At 30.9% G+C, this 11,814-nt stretch overlaps 2 long non-coding RNA genes across 2 annotated transcripts; both read left to right on the forward strand.

Moving 5' to 3' along the window:
* The first annotated feature begins 424 nt into the window (after nt 1-424).
* LOC134681672 (uncharacterized) lies at nt 425-3,157 on the forward strand. Its single transcript, XR_010100656.1, has 3 exons — nt 425-544; nt 2,095-2,192; nt 2,843-3,157. It is a non-coding gene; the product is annotated as an uncharacterized LOC134681672 (long non-coding RNA).
* A 572-nt stretch (nt 3,158-3,729) lies between these two features.
* LOC134681673 (uncharacterized) lies at nt 3,730-6,466 on the forward strand. The gene is made up of 4 exons (XR_010100657.1): nt 3,730-3,842; nt 4,082-4,263; nt 4,855-4,947; nt 5,570-6,466. It is a non-coding gene; the product is annotated as an uncharacterized LOC134681673 (long non-coding RNA).
* Nucleotides 6,467-11,814: the final 5,348 nt, after the last annotated feature.

The following is an 11,814-nucleotide window of genomic DNA, read 5'->3' on the forward strand; positions in this document are numbered from 1 at the left end:
ATTTAGAGACAAGATAATGCATATTTATTTTTGTGGTTTATTATTTATAAATCGAATCAAGGTCACAGTGTTAAAGCAAATAAAAATGTGCGACCAAAATGTAGGTCAAATAAGAATGATATTTTGAAAATTACAGACGTATCAAAAAGTGTCAAAATTTGCACATCACATTATTGACCTTGAATTGACAATGGTGTTTTAATAGCTTATTAATGAGTGAAACAGATTCAATATTTCAATAATATCTTTAAAGAACTTTATGCAATTATTATATTGCACTCGTTCGAACATGAAATATTGTATGTTGTTGAACCTTTTGTAAGTCGGCATAAAGATATGGTGAAGTCCCGTTAGTCATTGTATAAAAATAGAAAAAAATATAAAGTTTTATATGTATATACATGTTGCATCCTCACTTAGTTAACTTAGCACGTTGAAGATACAAGTACACAGAACATATTATAAACTATTCTTCGGAAATGATTGTTAGCTTCATGTATTAAAATTGACTTATAAATTGTATACAGAACATATGATTACAGAGGTAAGCTTTAAACTAGCTGCAAAAAAACTATCACAATGCAAACGTTAGTAGGTCTAATAAATGAACATTTCACTATATTTTATGTATATTTCTCGAAAACAATTATGATCTCCGTCTGTGTTTTTGTGGACATCTCAGGAAAATACGCGTGTTTACCTACCTGTAATAAAAAAAAGTGTTTTTTATAGTTTTGTTTAATCAAAATATAGTGAGGTATTGTTTGTGAATAATACACGGTGTCTGTGTTTACAGGAGGAAAGAAATAGACAAAACTCAGTCATTTCATAAGTGGAGGTTGGAAACCGCACTGAATAGTATCAACCTTACTCGTCATTTTGGCAAACATTTAGGAATATTTTGTTCTCAATGCACTTCAACTTCGTACTTTTAGTTTTTTTTTAGGATTTTGGATTCGAGCGACACTGATGAGGTTATTGTAGATACCATGATCGTATGGCGCAAAATACAAACTGTTTATCCTGGTATCTTTAATGATTTAATTTTTCCTTTTTGTCTTTCTTACAATCATAAATTATACCAAATGGTCTGGCTTTTTTTCTTTCTTTTAAAGACTAAGATTATGGCAGATCATTCTAGTTACCATGTCGTACTTTTGGTGATTCATACATGTGCTGCAGCATATCAAATTCTTGTATATCTTGACAAACCCCAAGCGTGAACTAGTAATTTTTTTAACCGTTGGCAATTTGTTAAAAAAGCGCTTTATATTATTGGATATTGTGGTTTCATTATCATTTGAATGTTTTTGGAGGTTGATGAAGGATTAAACTACTAGACTGAAAACACTGAAAAGAAAAATGTACACATTTATAGCTCGGGTACCCCTTTAAATTCACTAATCGTTGTTAAAAAGATAATACATGAGCGAAGGGTTGGGCTTTAACTTTTGATTAAGGTTAACTGTCATATCAAGTTGTAAGACGGTGACAGTATAGTGTTTTCTTTTGTTTATTTTTGGTTTGATTTGCAACATAATCAATTGAATAAATGTATCAAATTGTGGGTGAGCCCAAAATAAAGGTAATGAATGAGATTGATATCGTTACAAATTACAGGTTATCTAGATAAGTGTCTTGGTTTTGTTTTGTAGCAAAAGGACAGTCAAAATCTATCAGATTAAAAATAAAGGCATACACACCAAACATTTTATTGTTATAATAACATTAGATAAATTAGCTCTGTTTATGAACAGAAAATGACAAGATAGTGTTTCTTCTTTTGTTTGTTGTTTGATTTTTGATTTGCACCTTTTAAATTGAATTAATGTAACAGATAAACGGGTGTGCCCCAAAATTTAAAAGAAAAAAAGAATGAGATTGCAATCATGAAAAACAAATGAAGGTCATCCTGATAAGTATTCGGGTTTGTTTTGTTTTATTACTTTTGATACAAAGATCGAATATCATTTGCACTGTTGTTATAATATTTAAATACAAGAAAAAACCAATACAAATCTTTTTGATAAAAAAAATAAGAATTGCTACACGTATCGCTCAATTATCATTAACGAAATTTGATTTTTCTTTTAGATTGTGTAAAGTCAATATGAATAGAATATTGGTTTATATTGCTTTCATTGTATTAATTGTGGATAAAGCATGTACAGCATCTAATTGTACGTCGTCTGGTAAGAAAATTATAATATATTTTACATACTTAAAATGATGACGATATCAAACGGTGCAGAATATAAAGGAAATACTAAGCTTCTCAATGATTAAAATGATTGTTTGTTAAACTGCTATATATCAAACAATTTTTCTCGGAGAAAGTGATTTGATGAAGTTTTTTGTAATTTTTGTATTTTTTCCAAAGGGTAAAGTAAATCTTTTTCAATATTTTATGAAAATTAAACGAATCAAATAAATTCAATTAAAGGTATTGGGTACAACCTTAAACAATTTTGAACTTTAATTGATTTTCTATACCAAGTCAATGTAAATCAGTCGGACTCTTAAATCCAGGGATACCATTTCTTCTTTCGTCGCTCTCAATGTGAAATAGATTTATCTACAACTTTTCAAATTGGTTGCACGGGGGAGTTTTCATTTTCAAAATTGACCCTTTATTCCATACTGTATGTTACATAAATTCAAGTTTAAAATGTATATTCAACGTGTGATCTTTCCTCTGGCTTCTAAATTGTTTTAAAGTGTTATATGTTAGAGAAAACTTGTCTAAATATAGTCAGTGTATTAATGTTATTAAATACATTTATGTACTTGTTTAGAATTGATGATACATTTCTACTTTATTTAAAATGAAATAATTTTTCAGTCTCATGGAATTTAACAACTTTGCCAGTAAGCTTTGGAAAAGACATAATTTTACGGTGCTTCATTAATAACACAAAGGTCGACATTGATTCACAGTCGAAAGTACGACAATGGACAGGAGGCCAAAACTACGACATGCTTTGTATGGATGGTGATTGCAAATATCCAAATAAATATGAAATGATAACACGAAATACCGGTAAAGATTTTGAATTGGTAATTCACAATATTAGTGAATCAGATTTGGACTACAAGTACACGTGTACCTGTGGATTTGATAGTTGCACTAAGAATCTGTCTGTCGAACCAAATCATGTTATGTGTAAGTTTTAATGGTGTGTATAATTTTCTGAGTTTAACAACATCATGATTTTGATTTAGTATTGAATGTAAAGAGATTCTAATGTTTATGCATGTGTAATAACATTAACGGTACGAATTGTTTTTGAACCAGATGCGCATTTCGACAATACATGTCTCTTCAGTGATGCTCGTGGTAAAAAAATTTCAAATCCAAATCTTATATAAAAGATGAAGGGCTATAATCCAAAAGGTCCAAACGTATTGCCAAATCCTCGAAAGGAATCAGAGCTTTGCATGAGGGAGATACATTCCTTAATCTATAATTATTTATGATATTCGTAACAGCAAATTTTAATAACACAAAAACAAAAAATATTTTCATGCCAGTAACGTCACACATATTTAACAATAGTTCGACGCAATAATAGTGAGACGTAAGTTTTGACTCTAAATACACAACGCAACAATATAGATCTTTCATATTGTTTAAATAGTGATTATCCCATATAAATTATTTTGTATAAATATTAAATTTTAGGAAATACCATTCATGTAAATTGTTGTTCACATCAATTGCAGCTTTACCAACTATTACACTGCTAATAAAATATCAAAAGTATATCAACAACGACAGCATGAAAATAGAAATTATTCTAGATAAGGTGAACCCTGTTCCGAACTGCTCAGCATGGTTTGAGGTGAGTAGGAAACAACTACTTTGTACTATATATTTTTTTGTATCTCAATTGTAATCAAAATTTATTTTCATTCAGTGAAGCAATATTAAAAGAACAAGGTATTGTCTTATGTTAGCATACATCGTATTAAAATAATATTAGTTTATATTTAAATGGTTCTGTTTCCTGAGATAAACTGAATATACTTTAAAGATTGTCTTATACAATCTGACTTAAAAGAGACCTCCCCTTTTTTTCAGGGTCGGTTTATCAATGATGCATTTTGTTGCTGTGATGAAACGATACACGTATCATAATGATGTTAAAGTTATTTACGATTTTCCTGTTGACAATGTCGGCTGTGAAGGTAGACTGCAAATACTTTGCAACCTTGTTTATCGTAATGTTTCTATTTTTGACGAATACATAGATATATGTCAGGGTAAGTTTAATATAATTCTACAGTTTTCTGTTCGGTTTTTTATTGCAGCGTAGTATTTCATGTTTTGTAATGATTCGATACAAAACTGAGGTATCAAGAATCATCCACACATCAAAATATGGCAACAGTAATATGCTTTGAAACCGAGACCTTATCACAGTTGGAAATCCGTAAAATCTAACAGATTTAAACTTTACACTCATGACAGTAAGGAGAGAGAACATACTAAACAAGTGTGTTAATGTATCTAAATTTCACAAAACGTCATTATATCTTATCAATCATGATTTGTCCTCACGTCCTTAAAGTGTACAGAGGTAATAGTTTTCTAACCAAAAAAATGACAGATGTTTAACTGCTTTCCTCGTATCAACTTTGAACATTTTAAATGCAAAGGGTAAAGTCAAAAACTTAGCATATGAACAGGAATAAATAGTTATCGTGGTATTTCCTCCATGTGCATATAACGTAGAACTTGCGTTTAACTCCTGTTTCATGTGTTCTATATATCTTTCGAAAAGTTTTATACAAAGGTCTTTTAACTTAAAATATTTCTTTTTTATCTTCATTAATATTTTTTTTAATGTTTAGAAAAAGATGAAGGCATGCTGGCAATGATTATAATATCCACCGGATGTGCTGTGTTTGTTATGATTTTGTTTATTTGCATTTTCTTGGCCAAAAGTAAGTTTTTAATATTGTTAATACAGTTGATAATATTTCAAATCTTACATTAAGATTTAGAATATAGCAACTGTCTAGTCAGTGTACATTTTCATGAAAGAGCAAAGAGCAGAGATGTACAGATACCCATCCACTTCAACTATGTTTCTGTTAGGTGTACATTGCATTAGTATCCACCAGATGAGTTGAGCTTCGTTTAACTGATTTAAAAGTTCGTCTTATGTTGTACTATGTCACAATTGATTAAGTTAAGGAGGGGGTTTGAGATCCGCTAACATCCTGGGGCCTTCTATAGCTGACTATGCATAATGTGCTTTGCTTACCGCTGAATGCGGTACAGGGATCTGTAATAGTTGTTATTTATGCAATCACAGCACATGCTATTTTTTTAAATTTCTAAGTGTTGCGTGGTACTTGCGTTCAATGCATTTACTATTCATTGTCTCGAATAATCGTGCTGGTAATTGTATTAGAGGTGTGAACAAATAATTGCATTTATATTAAATGGGTTTTTCTTTTAAAATTTACGTGAAACACTAGAATATTTGCAATTGTTAAAGTTTGATAAAAACAAGTACTTAAACAATTTTGAATTTATTTGTTTCTCGTTTCTTTATGACAGGACGTGATATTCTGTTTGGTAGACGATTATTAACTGCTGACACAAAGAAACAAGAAACGGAAAAATCACCAATATTAAATGTGTAGTTAAGTTAATACCTTTTTGTTACTGGGAAAATTTTGCCGTACATTTTACGTTGCTTGTGTTATTACATCACAGTCACAATGAATTCCTCAATGAAGTCATCAACGATGGGTGCAATAATAAAAAAATGAACAGGCGGTTTGTTTATTCATTTAAACAAAACTTTTTTACCATATCAATACTACACAGATGTAATGCTATGTAAAATGTCTGCTATTAATGAAATCTTATATCATTATTGTCAAGGCAAATTTTTCATCGTTGCATCCACCATTGTTTCATTGCATCCAGCAGTGCATGCAGACGTAACGTTAAATTTTGTGTTTTGTGTTCAAGGTATTGAAGAATAACATAATTTTAAAACCAAATTCATCATAGCCATAATTTTATAAGACAATAGAAGCAGAGCTAGTTAATGTAAAACAGCATTGGCATAACAGAACACATTACAAGTTTAATAAATACAAGATCAAATTTCAAGTTCATCTGACGAAGTATTTTAGATACTTTTTTAACACTTAAGTGTCTATTTTAGTTGATCCAATAAGTTTATGTGAAAGATTTTTACTAATATACTAATTAAAACGCTCAGATTCTAGCTTAGGTATGAAATCAAATCTATCAAAAATGCCCAAAAATGTAATTTTCAAATGGTTTTTGTCCCAAAAAAAAGTGGTCGCATCCTTGTTCATCCTCAATCTTTATAAATGTTATGTATTATCACCAAATTCAACTTACATTTCAATATTAAGAACGAACACGAATGCGGCCACTTTCATTTTACCAACATGCTAAAATTGTGAAAAATTCAATAATTTAGGATCATTGTATTGTCAAAAACAGTCCATACATATTATTGTGTAGCAGAAGCATTCTAATTTCCAATAAATAACTAAAATTATACATTTTAAGAGTTTTGTAAAACTGCTATATTTTGGGGCCAAAAAGAGGTCTTACTGAACCTACTCCTTTTCAAAGATTTAAATTATTCTCTTTGTTTATAATATATTCACTGATACACTATGCATTTTTTGACACACAATTTCATTGAATTATATCATTTGTTAATATCTAATATTCAGCATGTCAAGTATTATTTCATGTTTCAACATGCAGCTAACCGTGTAATAAATGTTATACAAATGTGTTCGAATATAAAGTAAGCTTTTAGGGTGATCATGTTATAAATCATGTGTTTGTATTATTTATTGTATATGTGTATTTCAAAGCGGTATTGCCCAAATGAACGCAATAAACAAACACGAAAGCTTTGAGCCATTACCTAGGCGTCATTGGCATTATGTAGGGCACATCATGTTTGATAAGACGAACATATAATGTTGAATGTGTATGATTGTGTTATTGTTCAATATTTTTGTTAATCTGTTTTAAATAAATACTAAAAAAAAACAGGCTAGTGTTCAATTTGCTTTAATCTACATTATTAATACTGAGTGACCATTTAATCTTTAGAAACAAAATCCAGATATTTTGTCGTTTAAACCAGATATTTCATTCGTGTCTTTTGAATTAAAATTCACTGATTTTTTTTTTATTTGATTAATTTCACGCAAAACAAAGATGTGGTATACTTGCCAATGAGACAACTCTCCACAAGAGACCAAATGACACAGAAATTACAAACTGCGGTCTTCAAAAATTAGCAAAGGCCATACCGCATAGTCAGCTAACTTGCTTTTCTGCATTCAAAACATTTGGAAATCATGCATACATGCGTAGGAACTTAAGGTGAAATATGATATGATGGAACTAAAATAGGATAGCCACCTTTTCCTAGTGTTGCAACTACAATACAGGTCTATACCCCGATTGTGACCTATTGAATTGGAATTATTACAGGTTTTGTACTAACATAAGAATAACGAAGGTTGCACATGTGGAACAGGATCTGCCTTTCCTTCCGGAGCACCTGAGATCACCCGAAGTTTTTGGTCGGGGTTCGTGCTAAGTAGCCTTTACTTTTCTACATTGGCTAGAGGTATAGGGGAGGATTTAGATCGTGTAGACATGTTTAACGCCGCTGCAATGTCCCAAGTCAGAAGCCTATGCCATTTGTTAGTCTTGTATGATTTTTAGTTTTAGTTTTTTGTGTATAATATGGAGTTTAGTATGACGTTCAATATCAATGTACTAGTATATATATTTTTTAAGGGATCGGCTGAAGGACGCCTCCGGGTGTGGGAGTTTCTCGCTACATTGAAGACGCATCGGTGGCCTTTGGCTGTTGTATACTCTATGGTCGGATGGTTGTTACTTCGACACATTCCCCATTTCCTCTCTCAATTTTATTTAGTTTTTAGTTTAGTGTGTTGTGTACTATTGTTTATATGTTGGTATTTTTTTCTGTTTTAACAATGGTTTTGACAGTTTATTTACGACTTATGACTTTGAATTTCCTTTTGGTTTCTTCACTTTTGTAGTTGTTTTGGCTTTCGAACTTTTTTATCAGAGCGTCACTGGTTAGTCTTGTGTTGACGAAACGCACGTCTGGCGTAATAATTTTTCAACCTGGTATCTTTTGTTAACTATTATTTATGTGTTTCTCTGTCCTATATGTTTTCACATTTATAAGTTTGACATGCCACACAACCAGGTTAAACCCACCAATTTATTCTTAAAATATCCTGTACCAAGTCAGGAAAATGGCCATTGTTGTAGTATAGTTCGTTTCTGTGTGTGTTACATTTAAATTGTGTCACAGGTAATCTCTTATATTTGATGTGTTCTCATAGTTTTAGTTTGTAACCCCGATTTTTTTTTTCTCAGTCGATTTATTAATTTCAAACATGCAGCGGTATATACTACTGTTGCCGTTATCTATGTTCCAATTACTTATATCATTTTCCTGTTCTATTTCCGAGAATGTGACCTCATGGAATGAGATTTATCTCCTGATTTCTACTTGTATCAGTGCAAAGATGAATACAGTGTAATGTTCGACCTGTTTTGAATACTGAATATGACTATTTTAACGAGAACTGTTAGCCTCAATATTGTTTTATAGTAACATACAGCTCTCGTAACTCAATTAATATGTTGCAAACACACCGATTCGAATCGCATCTATATATGAAATTGCGCTTCTGAAACGAACAAAAATCTGCAGGTGATACGGTCAGCATCAAGATGTATTTGTTTAAGACAGGTTTTCCTTATCGTAGATCCGAAGACACACGAATAGTTGTATGATTCTACAATTCATACATTGTGTGATTTTCGATATTATGTATTTTTGACTGAATCTGGTTTCAGCTAATTGAAGCTTTATTGATTCCCACTTTGATTTCAACTATTATCTAACTTTTTCAACGATAATTTTTCGTGTGTAGTAACATAATTTTTTTCTTTTCAAAAATATATGCTTTAGAACACATGGATTTACTTTGATTCGTACTTTATCTGTATATTTCACAAAACAAACCGTCAGATGACAGGTTGACTGTAGTCGTCGAAATATATAAAGGTTTTATCCACAACTACATATATGGAACTATAACATTTCATAATTATGCATGATATATTTTAAAAATATTAAAATGGGTATTCGCGAAAACAATGCAGTTCCTAAGATCAGATTTTAAACTCATGTCGTGCTGGAAATGTGACTAATAAACCATTAAACGTATAGAAAGATAAATCCTTGTCCAACAACTGTTTATAGAATACTTGTACATAAATTATTCAAAACGATTAAAAAATATTTTCTCACATATCGGGTAGGTTATGTATGGTTATTCTATGTTATAATTAGAACAGGTGCACTTGCACTGTAACAATTCAAGACGATACATGTTAAATGATACAAAATCCACAAAAACCCATAGATAATTGTTATTGACGTCAGTAAACGTCTATAAGTAGTATACAGTCATGTTCAAAAATTGAAACTGGAGGTAATTTCCCACTTCCTATTTTTTATGTTCGTAATATCAACTAATGTACACGGATATCATATCTACGAAAAACATCCAAATACATTGAAATGTTACTCACTGGTGTTTAAGGTAGTTCAGGGGTAAGAATAAAAAAATATAGAATTTTCTAAAACTTTGCCAACATGAAGATTTTACTATGCGTTTACAAGAATAATGATACAAAGTATGAGTCACCGCGCTTTTTTTCTAAGAACGAGTCGTTCAAAATTGCCTAAACTTTTGCTAAGATTCATAAAAAACACATTTTTGTGAATAAAAAAAAATCTCTAAGACAGACTGTTGAGCTTAAATATGAGAAGATAGGTTTCATTATATATTTTAAGAAAATAAAAATAAAAACTGGTGTAGCCGAACTTGCTTTCTTGCTGGAAAAAAAAAGAAAATTTCCTTATATGTCCAGTATAAAATTGGCACTCCCCTAAAATGGTTTATTTAAAACAAAAATCTAAATGCACCAATATTTGGTATTTGTAAACACATTATCGATAATTTAATGAATAACTAAGTTGTCTGTATATAAATAAACAAACAGTGTAACCTTCAAATTGCAAATATGTCTCCAAATTTGCAGACTAGTGCAAATACTAGATCGATTATTTACAATTTAAGATGACGGTATCCTCCTGAATTACCTTAAAAAGTCGTAAAGTGCACAAATATATACTTAACTGTGGGAAATTGCTTGGTTTAAACAGCAAATTGTTATTTGTATAGATACGAGTTATAGTTAAATATTGTCAGAACACTGAAGGGCCAAAAAGAGGCAATGCAACATACATAGAAACCAATAATCTGTTTTCAGTTTGCGTTAATTATTCCGACGAAACCTATAATTGTCATCCTGTGGTGCATGATGTTTAACAAATAGACAATGGTTTGATATCTTCAGAATGGTACATAAATTTTAAATTCTCAATATGTATCACCTTTTATAAACGAACAAAATATCCACATGGCCACGAAACTAGATTAGTGATGTAGGTATTCATTCCATCATCAAGGAACTATATTCAGTAAAAAAATTATGATGTTGCATGACTGTCAAACGTTGAGTGTCGACATAGGCTCCTGCATACTCCGCAACATTCTCCAGGATCCCGTGGCTCACTAGTTGTCGTTTGTAGATTTGCGAGTCTATTCATAAATCATGCGGTTCGTTTTCTCGTTTGAATTGTTTTACATTTGTTATTTCATGACCTATTATATCTGCTGTTCGTATGGATTTGGCACATTGTTCACCACCATGCTGTGACCTTGAGTATTTTACCTTACCTCATTTTGTCTCTGGTATAAAATTGTCATTGCCAACCATAAGAAAAACAACGTACGGAAAAACAACTGAATCAAACTGATACGACATCAGTCACCTTTCAACGTGACGTGAGATTAAGCAATCAAAGGTCACTGCACAACATTCAACAATATAACAAATACATACCATGTAAACAGCAATAAAAGTTTTAGAAATAAATAAATAAACGTGAAAAAATCACACGGGGAAAACAAACAGTTTATATGTGACCAAACATTTAACGACAAAGAAATACGACAGAGAGCAAATATTGAACTTTCTAGACCTGTGCATGTCTAACCTTACCATTTTTGACACATTGTTTTGTATTTTCAAACCCACAATTTGTGTCGTTTTTGTTTTCTGCCTTCATATTTTTCTTTTATTGAATGTCAAATGTAAAACCTTATGTTATGCGTTGGGTGTTGCAGGCTTAACTATACGAATACTGCAGGGTTTAATTTGATTACTTATTTAAAAGTATTTCACAATCTTATATTGCATATTTGAAACTCTACATTTTATTTATATACAAACTTGTCATCTGCAACTTTGTTTACTCAAAGATTCAAGACTATAGGAGGTCCAATAGCAAAATATGAGACTATCTATTTATGTATAAAATTTATCGTCGGCCAAAAATGAATGACTAATACATGTATTTATTTAAAACTCAGTTATCAAAAGGAATATATCCAGATAACAGGTGTATGACTAACATGTTCCCCATTATATAAATATTCATAGCCATAAATCGGCCAGGCACTATGCACCAATGTACATCATCGAGATATATTGTGTGAAAAAGTTCATTACATACAGTATATAACCGTTTTTTAAAAGATTTGTTTACAACATAATTGTTGCGTTATCTGTCGTTTAAATAAGCATTAAGTTTAGGTTATCTAAGTTGG

The sequence above is a fragment of the Mytilus trossulus genome, chromosome 8 (assembly GCF_036588685.1).
Source record: "Mytilus trossulus isolate FHL-02 chromosome 8, PNRI_Mtr1.1.1.hap1, whole genome shotgun sequence".
Lineage (NCBI taxonomy): Eukaryota > Metazoa > Mollusca > Bivalvia > Mytilida > Mytilidae > Mytilus > Mytilus trossulus.